The sequence below is a fragment of the Chrysemys picta genome, chromosome 1 (genome assembly GCF_011386835.1).
Source record: "Chrysemys picta bellii isolate R12L10 chromosome 1, ASM1138683v2, whole genome shotgun sequence".
Classification (NCBI taxonomy): Eukaryota; Metazoa; Chordata; order Testudines; family Emydidae; genus Chrysemys; species Chrysemys picta.
The window spans coordinates 273,944,890-273,960,506 of record NC_088791.1 but is presented as its reverse complement, the minus strand read 5'-3'; the positions used below and the strand labels follow the sequence as shown (position 1 = coordinate 273,960,506).

Sequence of the window (15,617 nt, the reverse complement as noted above, 5' to 3'; positions counted from 1 at the left end):
ACTCTGAAACCTGATAGATCAGTGTAATGCTGGCAGACCTTGTGCCAGATCTTGCCAAATCTGTAGGTGCCAGCTGAGTACTGCAAATTCATGGCTGGAAACAGATCAGCTCACCTATATGTTAGTATTGTTTGAGATAGGTGTTAGACTTGTAAGGATGTGTTTAGACTCTATAAAATGCTTGTAAGTTCCTGCATGCATTAATCTTACTCATAACATCTGTATCCTATGTATAAGGTAATATGAAAGTTTTGCTTTATAATTGTAAAAATGCCTCCTCTGAACTTTTGAACTCAGACAGGAGGAGTGGTTCCCCCACCCGTCAAGAAGGACTATCAAAATTAAATGGGTCATTGTAGGACAAAAACTTTGATTTCCCCATCCACCCATGAAGAAGTTACCCGCAAGAGCTCTGGGGGAAGGTCATATAATGATGCTCACAAAAATAAATCTCTTTGCTGTTTGGACTCTCACAAGGGCTGGAACTAAGAAACAAAAGCAGAGCTCCCCAGGGTCAACCTGGGTTAGCCCTAAAAGACACTCCGAGGACAGATTACTACATCGGTCTCCTTTTGGAACCATAGGCTAACTCATTTGTGCAAATATTTGCCTGCTTTAACCTGTAAATAACTCACACTTCTTTTTCCTAGTTAATAAATACTTAGTTTATTATAGAATTTGTGTAAGATCTGAGGTACAAATTCACCTGGACAAGTGACTGACTGGTCTTTTGGGACTAGGAGCAACCTGAATATTTTGTAATCTTTGGTGTAAGTGACCATTTATCACTGTGTCCAGCTTCTCTGGGTGGCAAAAGAGACTGGAGTGCTTAAGGGGACTGTCTCTGACTCCATGGTAAGACTGTTACAGTGATCCAAGAGTTCACTTTTGTTACTGGGTTGGCGAAATCTAATTATAGAACATACCACTATTTTGGGGACTCTGCCCTGGTTTTTGTATGTAGTGTAGTTATAGCTGTGTCAGTCCCAGGATATTAGAGAGACAAGGTGGGTGAGGTAATATCTTTTACTGGACCAACTTCTGCTGGTGAGAGAGACACTTTTGAGCTACAAAGAGCTCTTCTTCAGAGACCTGAAGCTCTGTGTGGCTCAGAAGCTGTCTCTCTGATCACCAGAAGTTGGTCTAATAGAAGATATTACCTCACCGATCTTGCCCTGCTTTTTGGCTGTCTTCTTTGAGGTTGGCCCGCACAGTTGTGAGCCAGACAGCGTGACAATCAGGTTTTCAAAACCGCTTATCATTTATGTTGCTGTCTTCTGGACTCTCTCCAGTTTGTCCACATCTTTCCTAAAGTGTGGTGCCCAAGTTGGACACAGTGCTCCAGCTAAGGTACCACACTTCACAGTGTCATAGTAGTACTGTGCTGCTTCTTGTTCCATTCTTGTGAGCCTATAGGTATTTGAAATTGATATTCAAGCCACCACATGCGGAACCAGATGTGCACCCATCCTGGGTGGTGAAAGCCAGCATAGAACAACTGTGCCTGCTGCTAACGGAAATCAATATCTCCATTAGAGAAAGGAACCTGGCAGTCTTCTTGAAAAATACCAATAGATCACCCAGTTCTGAAAGCCAACACTGTACAGAAAACCTTTCTGTCGCCTTGTTTCCAATAGCTTATTCTCAGGCAAAACCACAGTGAAGCTGGACATCCCAGCTCCAAAAGCATGACATCAGCCAAGAGTCTGGATTCTTGGTTGTCAGGCTTCAGATTGGGGTACAGCCTGGAGACAGCCCTGATATCACTAAAAGACAACCTCCTTATGGCAGTGAATGGCGCAGTAGGTGTATACATGCTCTTTAGCCTCCCTGCAGCTACTGACACACATGACCACAAGGTTTTGCTGACCTAGTTGCGTGGTGTATTCTGGTCTCTGAGCACTGCAGGGAACATCAATTTTGTCAATTTCACTTACTGGCTGGTCGACAAGAAGAGCAGAGAATCAGTGTGACAAACAGATGTGAATTTGTTAATCTGAGTTTTGCTACATCACTTAACTAAGGAGCTAGCGTGCATTTCAGTTTATTTACTTTCATGGGGACAGAAAATGTTGTTTTTAACTGAAGAGGAAATTAATCAAATCTGGTGTGTTTCAAACTTGACAGCATCTCTTTAAAATGTACATGAACCTGTTTTACCCATCCCTAGTTTTCACCACTCCCTGGGAACATGCACCACTAATAGTATCTTGTAAATCAAGAAAAACCAAACTCAGCGATTTATCATCCAGCTTACTGTGGGCATTTTAATACACACCCAAGTCAATCGTGTAATTAAGGTGCAATGCTGTGTGTCAACTCAGTTTTCTTATTCAGCTTAAAATAGTAAAACTGAAAATTCAAGGGGCTCAAGCATTTCAGGCAATGCTTAATTTGTAATGAAAGAGGTGCAGGGCCTCAAGCAACATTTTTACTTTCATAACGGACATGGCAAGCCCAGAGGTTTCTCTCCAGGGTTATGAACTGCCAAGCCTAGAGGTGCCAGGCCACAGCCCTGGCAAGCCCTGGCACAAATTAAGCTCTTAGTTCAGGTCCCCATTAATTTTAAATTAGAATTAATTTAAGAATAACTTAACACATTAGGGTGTGCGCAATGTCATGGAGGTGCCGCTCACAGTTCCATGGTGGAGATAAAGTCCATTTACATTGGTTTGTCCACAGTTGATAGATCTGAACTAATTGTCTTTGTTTAACTGCAACCAAGACCTACACATTATCCAGCAATCACTGCTGGAAAACCTAAATCTTTCAGTTATATGGACAGAATTAAAATCTCTCAAGAATGACCTGATTTATAGAAGACCCTTATCCAGAGATAGAAGGACTGTATATTTCTATGCCCATGTGTGGAGGGGGAGGAATTACCCAAAAAAGTACTCCCAGGTTTGTTTATTTCCACTGTGTCATTCCCTTCTGAGCAGTGGGGGGGGGGGGTGCAATGGTGCAGACCTTCATGAGATCATGGGCTGTAGAGCACATGGAGACTATGGGAAACACAGGATTAGCAGAGGAGAATCCATTCCATATATTTTGTACACAAGGAACTTGTCTTCATGACCATTCTGTTCCCCTTTCTCAGCACTTTCAATAGAAATGTAATAAGAGTCATGCTGCCAGTGTATTTGCCCTGTTCAAGATTCTTGTGACTTCTCTGGTGAAGATTACAGTGTGAAGAGGTTTCTCAGGATACAAGATCTGCCATTTCTTGAGGGTCATATTCCTCGCAGAGTAGCTGTTTCCCAACCTCTCTCTGCTTTTTCCAGGCTGTTCTGCTTTTTCAAGTTATGGATGCCGAGTAATTTGCTCAGAAGGGCTGCTGGCAACTAATCAGGAGAGGGAGTGCTTATCATACAACCACACTTCCTCTTCATGTTTCCATGCCAGCTACCCTCCAGGACTTTCGCTTTCCTCTGAGATATGTGAGCGAAGGGTCATATTGGAAAAAGATATAAACAAACAATATAAAACCCCTAATTCTTCCCTGACCTATGCATGCTCAACTCCCACTGACTTCCTTTTGCTTGACACCTCTGAGAATTCAGACCACTTATTTAGGTGCCTAAATCTGGATTTGGATGTTTCATGTTAAGTTCACAAGTTTGAAAAGTTTAGAAGGGAAGTGAAGGCTGCTACATACATTATTTTTATAACAAATGAAACAAAGAGGAAGTTGATAGGAATGAATGTAAAACAGAAGCTAGGAAGTCTAGAAAGTTGATGAGGAAATCAAGGGAACACACACAAAAAAGTCTATGGCCAGCAGAATTAAGGACAATAATAAGGAGTCTTTTAAGTATATTAGGAACAGAAAGAATCCTGACAATAGTATTGCTCCATTACTAGAAAGAAATAGTAGAACTATAAATAATAAGGCAGACGTGTCAATAAATATTTCTGTTCTATATTTGGGAAAAACAGATAATGTAGTCTTATCCTATAATGATAACACTCTTTCCATTTCACTAGTATCTCAGGAGGATGTTTAACAGCAGCTACTAAAGATAGATATTTTAAAATCAGCAGGTCAAGATAACTTGCATCAAAGAGTTTTAAAAGAGCTGGCTGAGAAGTTCACTGGACCACTAATACTGATTTTCAATATGTCTTGGAAAACTGGGGAAGTTCCTGAAGAGTGGAAGAAAGCTAATGTTGTGCCAATATTTAAAAATGGTGACTGGGATGAACCAGGTAATTATAGGTCTGTCAGTCTTGATATCAATTCCAGGCAACAAAATGGAGCAGCTGATATGGGCCTCGATTCTTAAAGAATTAAAGCCGGGGAATATAATTAATCCTAATCAAAAGGTGTTTATGGAAAATAGATCCTATGAAACTAAGCTGATATCTTTTTTTTTTATGAGATTACAAATATGGTAGATAAAGGTAATAGTGGTGAGGTAATGTACTTAGGCTTCTGTAAGGTTTTTGACTTGGTACCCCCTTATATTTTGATTTAAAAAACTAGAATGATATAAAATTAACATGACACATATTGAATGAACTAAACGTTGGCTAACTGATTGATAGGTCTCAAAATGTAATTGTAAATGGGGAATCATCATCAAATGAATGAGTTTTTTGTCGAGTCCTGCAGGGATCTGTGCTATTTTAACAATGTGCTATTTTAACAATAAAATTGTGCTATTTTAACAATAACCTGGAAAAAAACAAAATCACTGATAAAGTTTGTAAATGATACAAAAATTAGGGGAGTGGTAAATAATGAAGACGACAAGTCAATAACACATTGTGATCTGAATCATTTGGTAAGCTGGGCTTAATCAAACAATGTGTTTTAATATGGCTCAAAGTAAATGTATGCATCTAGAAACAAAGAATGTAGGCCATATTTACAGGATGGGGTATGCTATCCTGGGAAACAGTGACTCTGAAAAAAGATTTGGGAGTCATGGTGGATAATCAGCTGAACATGAATTCCCAAGGTGACGCTGTGTCCAAAAGGGCTAACGCAGGGGAGTTTGGGGTGGAGGTTGCCAACATACGACCCCCCCCTATAATAACCTCGCGACCCCCTGAGAGGTTCTGACCCCCAGTTTGAGAACCCCTGGGCTAACGCAATCTTTGAATGCATAAACAGGAGAATCTCACGTAGGAATCGAAAGGGTATTTTACCTCTGTATTTGGCACTGGTGAGATCACTGCTGGAATACTGTGTCCAGTTCTGGTGTCCACAATTCAAGAAGGATGTTGATAAATTGGACAGGATTCAGAAAAGACCCACAAGAATCATTAAATGTTTAGAAAACCTGTCTTATAGTTTAGACCCAAGGGGCTCAATCTGTTTATCTTAACAAAGGGAAGGTTAAGGAGTGAGTTCATTACAGTCTATAAATATCTACGTAGGGAACAAATATTTAATAATGGTCTCTTCAGTCTAGCAGAGAAGAGTGGAACATAATCCATTGGGTGGAAGTTGAGCTAGACAAATTCAGACTGGATATAAGGCATACATTTATAACAGTGAGTAATTAAGCATTTACCAAATGTCATGGGAGATTCTCCATCACTGACAACTTTTAAATCAAGATTGGATGTTTTTCTAAAAGATATGCTTAGGAAAGTGTTTGGCTGGTGTTTTAAAGGAGGCCAGACAAGATGATCACAATGGTCCCTTTTGGCCTTGGAATCTCTAAAAATTTTGGCCAGTGTCCAGAAAAACTAGCAATCAAAACACCATTTATAGTTAGAACTGATATGCTCTACTGCTTGATATTTGTGCTGTACAAATATTAGCTAATTAATTGAGATTACTCATTGTCTGTAGTAATGTACTTCAATACAACTCATTATGTAGCCATATGTTTGTGAGTATATAGTAAACAATATAAATTTAACTTTAGTGCCCAGATTAATTGATATCCAAAGAGACTAGAGCTGGCTAGAAAATGGAAGAGGGGGAGTGTTCACTGCAGCAAATTTCAACTTTTTGGCAAAAAATTGAAAACCAAAAACTTTTGGCTGAAAACGGATTGTAAATGTTGCTGCCTTAGGGCAGTTGCAGTATAAATGCCTCATCTTTCCTCCATACCTATTCTCCTCTATGGGCTGGGCACCCTGGTCAGTTTACATTGATGCAGCACCGTCTTCTCTGGCTTGTGTTGCTGCAGCGCATGATTGGAGTCCCTAGCCATGATGCATTATTGCAGATATAGTAGTTGATCTATTTACAGTTGTTGGGTCTAATGTGTGGGTGCTGGGTGGCATTGGTGGCCAGCAATATACAGGAAGTCAGACTAGATGATCTGTTTCAGAGTAGCAGCTGTGTTAGTCTGTATCTGCAAAAACAGGAGTACTTGTGGCACCTTAGAGACTAACAAATTTATGTGAGCACAAGCTTTCGTGGGCTACAGCCCACTTCATCGGATGCATAGACTGGAACATAAAGCAAGAAGATATTTATACATACAGAGAACATGACAGGTTTCAGAGTAGCAGCCGTGTTAGTCTGTATCCGCAAAAAGAAGAACAGGAGTACTTGTGGCACCTTAGAGACTAAAATTTATTAGAGCATAAGCTTTCATGGACTACAGCCCACTTCTTCGGATGCATATAGAAGGTGGAAGTAGCCATACCAACTGTAAGAGGCCAATCAATTGAGATGAGCTATCATCAGCAGGAGAAAAAAAAACTTTTGAAGTGATAATCGAGATGACCCATAGAAGGTGTGAGGATACTTAACATGGGGAAATAGATTCAATTAGTGTAATGAATCATAACATTCAAAAACCAGTGGGAGAACACTTCAACCTCTCTAACCACTCAGTGACAGACTTGAAGGTGGCAATTTTGCAACAAAAAAAAATTCAAAAACAGACTCCAAAGAGAGACTGCTGAACTTGAATTAATATGCAAATTAGATACAATTAACTTAGGTTTGAACAGAGACTGAGAATGGTTGGGTCATTACACTAATTGAATCTATTTCCCCATGTTAAGTATCCTTACACCTTCTATGGGTCATCTCAATTATCACTTCAAAAGTTTTTTTTTCCTCCTGCTGATCAGGGCCGGCTCCAGGGTTTTGGCCGCCCCACGCAGCCTCCCCCCCCCCCCCCCGCCCCGCCCCCGCCCCCCGCCAAAAGCCGCGCTCACGCTTGCGATCTGCAGCGGCAATTCAGCGGAAGGTCCTTCGCGCCGAGCGGGAGTGAGGGTCCGTCTGCCGAATCGCTGCCAAATAGCTGGACGTGCCGCCCCTCTCCGAAGTGGCCGCCCCAAGCACCTGCTTGGTAAGCTGGTGCCTGGAGCCGGCCCTGCTGCTGCTGATAGCTCATCTCAATTGATTGGCCTCTTACAGTTGGTACTTCCACCTTTTCATGTTCTCTGTATAGATGATCTGGTGATCCATTGTGACCTTTAACTCCATGTCTCTGGGTATATATTTTCAAGCACAAAGATACATAAAGCAGCTTTCATGCCCCTTGTATAGTTCAGTATTTTCATAATTACTTGGAAAATGGCATAAGAGTATGCTTAAAAAATTTGCATATGATACCAAGCTGGGAGGGGTTGCAAGAGCTTTGGAGGACAGGATTAGAATTCAAAAGGACATTGACAAATTGGAGAATAGGTCTGAAATCAATAAGATTAAATTGAAGAAAAACAAAGTGGAAAGGACAACATTTAGGAAGGAAAAATCAAATGGATAAGTACAGAATGGGGAATAACTGGTGTGACAAAGTTCCTCCTCTACCTTGGTGGGTCCTGCACCTATTGGCAGATTTGCTTGCTTCACAGATTCACCTTGTGGGTCAGGAAACAGTCCAGAGATCTTTCCCTCTGGTAGAAGTTATAGTCCAGGTCAATTCCTCCTTGTTTGATCAAGAGTTGGGAGGTATAGGGGGAACCCGGGCCTGCCCTCTACTCCAGGTTCCAGCCCAGGGCCCTGTGGACTGCAGCTGTTTAGAGTGCCTCCTGGTACAGTTGCACAACACCTACAACTCCCTGGGCTACTTCCCCATGGCCTCCTGCCAACACCTTCTTTGTCCTCACCACCGGACCTTCCTCCTGATGTCTGATAATGCTTGTACTTCTCAGTCCTCCAGCAGTACACCTACTCACTCTCAGCTTCTTGCACACCTCTTGCTCCCAGTTCCTCTCACACATTTCCGCTCCTTGGCTTGACTGGAGTGAGCCCTTTTATAGCATCAAAGGGGCCTTAATTAGAGTCAGGTGCTTAACTGCCTCACCTGACTCTTAGCAGGTTAATTGGAGTCAGGTGGTCTATTAGCCTGGAGCAGCCCCTGCTCTGGTCACTCAGGGAACGGAAAACTACTTATCCAGTGGCCTGTATATCTCCCTTCTGCTACTCTGCTGTTCCCAACTAGTCTGCGTCTATCACACTGGCTAGCTGGTAGTGCTGCTGAAAAGGGTCTGGGACTTATAGTGGGTCACAAATTGAACATGAGTCAACAATGTGATGCAGTAGCGAAAAAGGCTAATATCCTTCCGTGGTGTAGTAATATGAGTGTTGTTTTATGTAAGAAACAGGAGGTAATTGTCCTGTTCTACTCGGCACTGGTGAGGCTGGAGTACTAGTTCCAGCTCTGGGCACTATACTTTAGGAAAGATGTGAACAAATTGGAAAGAGTCCAGAGTTTAACTATAAGGGTAGTGAAACTCTGGAGTAGGTTTCCAAGGGAGGTATGGAATAATATCTGTCAGGGATGGTCTAGGTTTACTTGCTCCTGCCACAGCACAAAGGGGCTGGACTTGATGACTTCTTGAGGTCCTTTTCAGGTCTACATTTCTGAGATTCTATGATTCTTTGTCTAATATTTTAAATTTGATTAATTTCACCATCTTGTTTGCTTTAGCTCTTCCCAAGGGCTACCAACAACAATTACACACAGTACCTGCAAATTCTAAGTTCTGCTTGCTCTCCATACACATACCTTATCCAGTCATAACTCTGTCACCCTCCACTATTACCTGGTTTGGAACCCAGGAAGTCATGGATCCTGAGAATTTAACCTGTCTAACCTTCCTTTCTCTAGCCACACTCTCCCTACACGCTTGATGTTCATTAAACCAGATGGCAATAAAACAAACAAATAAGCTGTTTATCAATAACATAAGATACAAATGGGCTCTACCCATTCAGCTGGTGTCTAACTGATGTCTCTTGTCTCTGCCAGTTTTCAGCACATTTTTCCTTGGACAACTATGGTTTTATCAGTAACTCTCTTTGTATTCTTTTAGCTAGAGTAGCAATGATAATGATGCTAGATGTAAACATACAAATGGAGCATAGCATGAGCTAGCTTGCCTTGATGATTAGTACCTTACTCATCTGAGCAGTTCCATTGATTCATGGAGTAAGGTAGAATCCAATGTAAGCATGGCAGAACTGGTCCTAACTTAATCCATTTGCACTGAAGGATCATCATGTACCTTCATGAAATGTGCTTCTTCTTGTCAGATGTAGCCTGTGCAACCTTACATTCAATGTAAAAAGGGAAATAAGAGCCTGTACAGCGGTTTTCTGATGAAACCTTCTGATGAAGGGGTTAAGGCATTTTTATGCATATCACTTAGAGCAGCTCCTCCTTGCTATCTCTGGTGTATGGACTTCTCCACACCTTCTCTCAGTGCCACACCTTGTAGGAGAATAATACCCTGCCCGATACTTTTTCATTGTCACTGAAGGATTGCTTGGCATCTAAAAAATGTATTTGCAAAGCTTTGACAACTCTGGCGGTGCTCTTTCTTGTGCTCAGAAAGGTGTGGCAAAGATATCATGTTGCATACCTTAAACTTCAGAACTGGAATGTCTTCCCTGAGAGAGGCTATGTACAATAACAGTGGTTACTAGGACTGATGCAACTTATGTTGCAAGAATTAATCCAGGAGGCAAGGCACTGCCACTGGTGCATTGTTCAGAGTGCATTTCTTATCAATTTTTGGCCCCCTGAAATATATTAATTTTAATAACTGCAAACATCGAAAGCAGCCTTAACTTGTTTGCCTCTGCAGAACAGCTCCTGTCACATGATATTGCTCCTCTCTCGACCCTTGTTAACACCCCAATGGACATACCACTGCAGAGGAAGACACAGAGGAGTGTGGAGTCTCTATATAGTTGGAGATTCCCTTCTTGGAAAAGGAAGGAGAAGAGAAAGGATTTTGGGGAAGAGTTAAAGAAAGGAATGCTCTCAGGACAAAACAGTTGCATAGTTGGAGGAGGCTAGCTGGAGAAAGGAAGACAACATACTTTTCATTCTACATAGACACATATACATAGTCATAACATCTGCGAAAAGACTGGCTTCCAACTGAGGCTAGTTTAGCACAGCTCCTACTGCTTTAGGCCCAAATTTTTAAAGTTATTTAGACAATGCTGCATGAAGCGATACCTAAATATCTTTAAAAATCTGGGCCGTAGTCAGAACCAAGGTCAACACTGGACAATAAAAATTTCCACACTGGATCAGACCAGTAATCCATCTAGTCCAGTGTCCTGTCACTAGCAGTGCCAGTGCCTGCTACTTCAGAGGAGAGTTTAAGAAATCCCATAGTTAGGGCCCTACCAAATTCATGGTCCATTTTGGTCAATTTCATGGTCACAGGTTTATAAAAATTGTAAATTTCATGATTTCAGCTATTTAAATCTGAAATTTCATGGTGTTGTAATTATAGGGCTCCTGACCCAAAAGGAGTCGTGTATGTGGGGGGAGGGAGGGGTGTCGCAAAGTTATTATAGGGGAGGTTTGTAGTACTACTACCCAGTGATGAGCTTCCAAAATCCTAAGAAACGGTTCGCTACCGGGTCCTCAGCGGCACTTTGGCGGCGGGGAGGGGGGGGATCTTCACTCGCTCCAGGTTTTCGGTGGCATTTCGGCGGCAGGTACTTCACCCGGAGCAAGTGAAGACCCCCCCATGCCACCAAAGTGCCACTGAAGACCCGGTAGGGAACCGCGCGGTGAGTACAAGCCCCATGTGCCTGATTCCTGCCCCCGACCCCAACCCACGTCCTGCCCCCGACTGCCCCCCTCAGAACCCACAACCCATCAACCCCCCCGCTCCTTGTCCCCTGACCACCACCCCCTAGACCCCCCCCACCCTAACTGCCCCCCAGGATCCCACCCCCTACCCAACTCACCCCGCTCCTTGTTCCCTGACTGCCTCGACCCCATCCACCACCACCCCGACAGACCCCCGGAACTCCCACGCCTACCCAACCCCCCCCCATTCCCTGTCCCCTGACTGCCCCCCCCAGAGCCTCTCCCCCCTCCAACCGCTCCATGCCCCTTATCCAACCCCTCCTCCCAGCTCCGGCCCGGCCCCCTTACCATGCTGTTGTGTAAAGATGCCGCGTGGCTGCTGGAGCTCGCAGCCCCACCCCCTTACCATGCTGCTCAAAGCGAAAGGAGCTGCAGAGCTGCCCAGAGTGCTGGCGCCGTCAGCACGGCACGCTGGGGCTCTGAGGGGGAGGGGCTGGGGGAGCCTCCCCAGCTGGGAACTCAAGCGGGCCAGGCAGGACGGTCCTGCGGGCCGGATGTGGCCCATGGACCAGAGTTTGCTCACCCGCCCGCCCCTTTAGGAACCGGTTCTACACCGGCTTCTAAATTTAACAACTGGTTCTTGTGAACCCGTGTGAACCAGCTCCAGCTCACCACTGCTGCTACCCTTACTTCTGCACGGTTGCTGATGCCGGCGCTACCTTCAGAGCTGGGCAGCTGAAAAGAGGTGGCTGCTGGCTGGGAGCCCAGCTCTGAAGGCAGAGCCGCCACCAACAGCAGCACAGAGGTAAGGATGGCATGGTATGGTATTGCCACTCTTACTTCTGCTCTGCTGCCTGCAGAGCTGGGCCCTCAGTCAGCAGCTACCATGCTCTGGCTGCCCAGCTCTGAAGACAGCAGCACAGGAGTAATGGTGGCGTGGTATGATATTGCCACCCTTAATTCTGTGCTGCTGCTGGCAAGGTGATGCCTTCAGAGCTGGGCGCTTAGCCAGCAGCTGCTGCTCTCCAGCCACCCAGCTCTGAAGGCAGCGCAGAAGTAAGGATGACCCTCCTAAAATAACCTTGTGACCCCCCCTGCAACTCCCTTTTGGGTCAGGATCCCCAATTTGAGAAACTCTGGTCTCCCCTATGAAATCTATACAATATAGCATAAAAGCACACAAAAGACTAGATTTCACAGTGGGAGACCAGATTTCACGGTTTGTCACACGTTGTTCATGGCCATGAATTTGGTAGGGCCCTACCCTTAGTGGACAATTATGGAACACCTGCCCACAGAGAAATTTCTTCCTAATCCTGTCAGTTGTCAATGCATGCCCTGAAGCATGAAGATTTATAGCCATTGTTAAGGTTAAAATTTTGGCACAGGGATTTTTAGTAAAATTCATGGGCAGAACACAGGCAATAAACCATAAATCATGGAAACTGGAGCACTGAAGCTGAACCTTTCCCGGGGTGGGCAGCTGATTGCCCAAGCCCCGCTGGCCCCTCTGGGGGTCTAAAGCGGAAGTCCCAAATGGGGGTCTATTAAAGTCAGAGAATCCTTGACCTCCATGACCAAATTGTATCCTTAACCATTGCTTATTTCCTTTCCTCTACAATGTAACTGTGGATGTTCCTATTATCCATATAAATGTCCAATCCTTTTTTGCATTATACTTAGCCCTTGGCCTCATTGATGTTTGATGGTAATGAATTGCCAAAGTTAATTAGGCATTGTGGATGAAAGTCAGCCCTGTATTGAGGGCTTAAGTGGGACTTAAATGGTGCATAGGTCTTATCCTGATCCTCTAGGAGAGATGGGTTTTTTGTAGTGGTTTGGTATTTGTTGTTTTTCAGTTTCACTGAGTGCCCCCCTTTGACTCACTTGATAAAGCTGCTGCCTACAGACCTTGTAGGTCCAAGATCAGGTCTGAATTAGAAAAATGTGCCACATGCATGAACGGAGTCCAGCCACCAGATGGGGATTGCACTAGTTAGTTAACTCTGTTCTAGTGTCTGGCCATTGGCTAGCAAACATAACAGAGATCCTATATGTATTGCTAGAGATCAGAGGTTTGCTTAGCACACTCACTTCAGCAACAGTTATGGCAGCACTTCTGAAAAATCAGGTCCACAGTGTCTTAAACTGCGGCACCACAAATTAGTGATACTTCTGAAAATTTTGGCCATAATAATTATAGGTCCTGGAGGAAATAATGTACAAATCCAGCCTGCAGGATTCTGAATAATATGGGAATCTTTCTTGGAAGACTGCAGAAAGGAAACATTACATCAGACAATTAGGTGAATGAGCTGTGGCTGCATACTCCCTATTTTGGGATTGTCACAAATTATAGTCCTCCTAATTATTCCTGGCTGCAGGATATACCTGGTGAATCAATTGTCAGCCCTCTCTCTCTCTTTCAAACATTTGTGTAACAGCTGTATCCACTAGACTACATTCTGATGTTTTCATATGGCTGTCTTGCTAAACTCTTAGCAAGAATATGGGGTGGGAACATGAATTTGTAATAGGTTTTTATATTTAAAAACACAACAGGTAAATCAAGTACAGAAAATACACCTCTACCCCGATATAACGCTGTCCTCGAGAGCCAAAAAAATCTTATCGCGTTATAGGTGAAACTGTGTTATATCAAACTTGCTTTGACCCACCGGAGTGCGCAGCCCTGCCTCCCTGGAGCGCTGCTTTATCACGTTATATCCGAATTCATGTTATATCGGGTCACGTTATATCGGGGTAGAGGTGTACATCTTGCTGAATATCAAGACACAGTGACCTCACAGCAAAGGATAGGTTAAAACTAACTAAACAACACAACACCATCTTGTTAACTCAGGATGCAATAGAAATCAGGGAGCAAAACTGCATATTAACACTGTATGGTGTGAAATCTTTTGCTACACTAATAGTACTACAGTGGGGTTCAATCTCTATGCAATCCCTAATGTTCCTGTACTCGTGTCATTAGGGGAGGTTTTGGAACAAATTTATAAATTAAACAGTAATAAGTCACCAGGACCAGATGGTATTCACCCAAGAGTTTTGAATAAACTCAAATGTGAAATTGCAGAAAATATCATATTGCCTCTATATACAGTAGAACCTCAAAGATATGAACACCAGAGTTATGGACTGACCGGTCAACCGGACACCATGTGGAACTGGAAGTAACCAATCAGGCAGCAGTGGAGACCAAAAAAAAAAGCAAATACTATACTGTGCCTGTATTGTATCTTAAAGGTAGGCACATCTGGGCTGCCTGTCCCTATACCTACCCCTATGCCCACTTTCATGTACCTAGCACCCACTTACAGCTAGGAGTTGAAGATCCTGAGATTCCCAGGCAAAGCTGCAAGGCCCCACAAGACAGCCGGAGCAGGAGCAGCATTGGGGTCTGCGCTGCTTTCCTGTAAGTTGTGGGTGCTGTTTTCACTTCCCTCCACTAGCTAGGGACCAGACAGCAAATGTGAAAAATTGGGACGAGGGTGGGGGGTAATAGGAGCCTATATAAGAAAAAGACCCCAACGTTGGGACTGTCTAGGGTTACCATATCTCATAAATAAAAAAACAGGACCCTCCACGGGCCCTGGCCCCGCCCATTTCCCCACCCCCTAGCCCCGCCCCTTCCCCACCCTAACTCCGCCCCCTCCTCCCTTCCACTCCCAGCCAGGGGGAAAGGGCTGCCCCAGTGCTACCGGCTTCAGGGTTTGCCGGGCAGCCCCCAGGCCCTGCGCCCCCAGCCAGCGCTTCCCCAGTGCAGCTGGAGCCCGGGAGGGGAAGCGCCCAGCCGGGGGCGTAGGGTCTGGAGGCTGCCCGGCAAACCCTGAAGCCGGTAGCACTGGGGCTTTGGGCAGCCCCTATGCCTCCGGACCCTGCGCCCCCAGCCGGGCACTTCCCCTCCCGGGCTCCGGCGGCGCAGGGTCCGGAGGCACGGGGGCTGCCCGAAGCCGGTAGCGCTCGGGCAGCCCGGCTCTGTGTAACTGACACAGTGTAAGTTACGCAGAGCCGCCGTGGCTGGAGGCTCTGCTCCTCTTCGGCTCTGTTTAAGAGCCGGGCTGCCTGAGCGCTACCGGCTTCGGGCAGCCCCCGTGCCTCCGGACCCTGCGCCGCCGGAGCCCGGGAGGGGAAGTGCCCGGCTGGGGGCGCAGGGTCTGGAGGCATGGGGCCTGCCCGAAGCCGGTAGCGCTCGGGCAGCCCGGCTCTTAAACAGAGCCGAAGAGTCGGGGAGGAGCAGAGCCGCCATTTTCCCGGACATGTTCGGCTTTTTGGCAATTCCCCCCGGATGGGGGTTTGACTGCCGAAAAGCCGGACATGTCCGGGAAAAAGAGGACGTATGGTAACCCTAGGACTGTCCCTATAAAATCGGAATATCTGGTCACCCTAGCTGGGAGGGGGACACGCTGCTTTCACCACCACCCTCTACCCTGAGTCGGGAGGGGGACAAGCTTGTTCAGGCTGGGAAAGAAGCTGCCTAGTTGCCTCTGGAACCTGGTCCGGAGTGTGAACTGCTGGAGCCGGAGCTGCGTTTTGTTCAGAGTTATGAACATTTCAAAGTTATGGACAACCTCCATTTCTGAGGTGTCTGTAACTCTGAGGTTCTACTGTAAA

The 15,617-nt window shown here is 45.1% G+C and overlaps 1 protein-coding gene across 13 annotated transcripts in view; it reads left to right on the top strand.

The window, feature by feature from the left end:
- SCEL (sciellin) overlaps positions 1-15,617 on the top strand; it is a 176,753-nt gene that overhangs the window by 81,410 nt on the left and 79,726 nt on the right. The window lies entirely within an intron of this gene.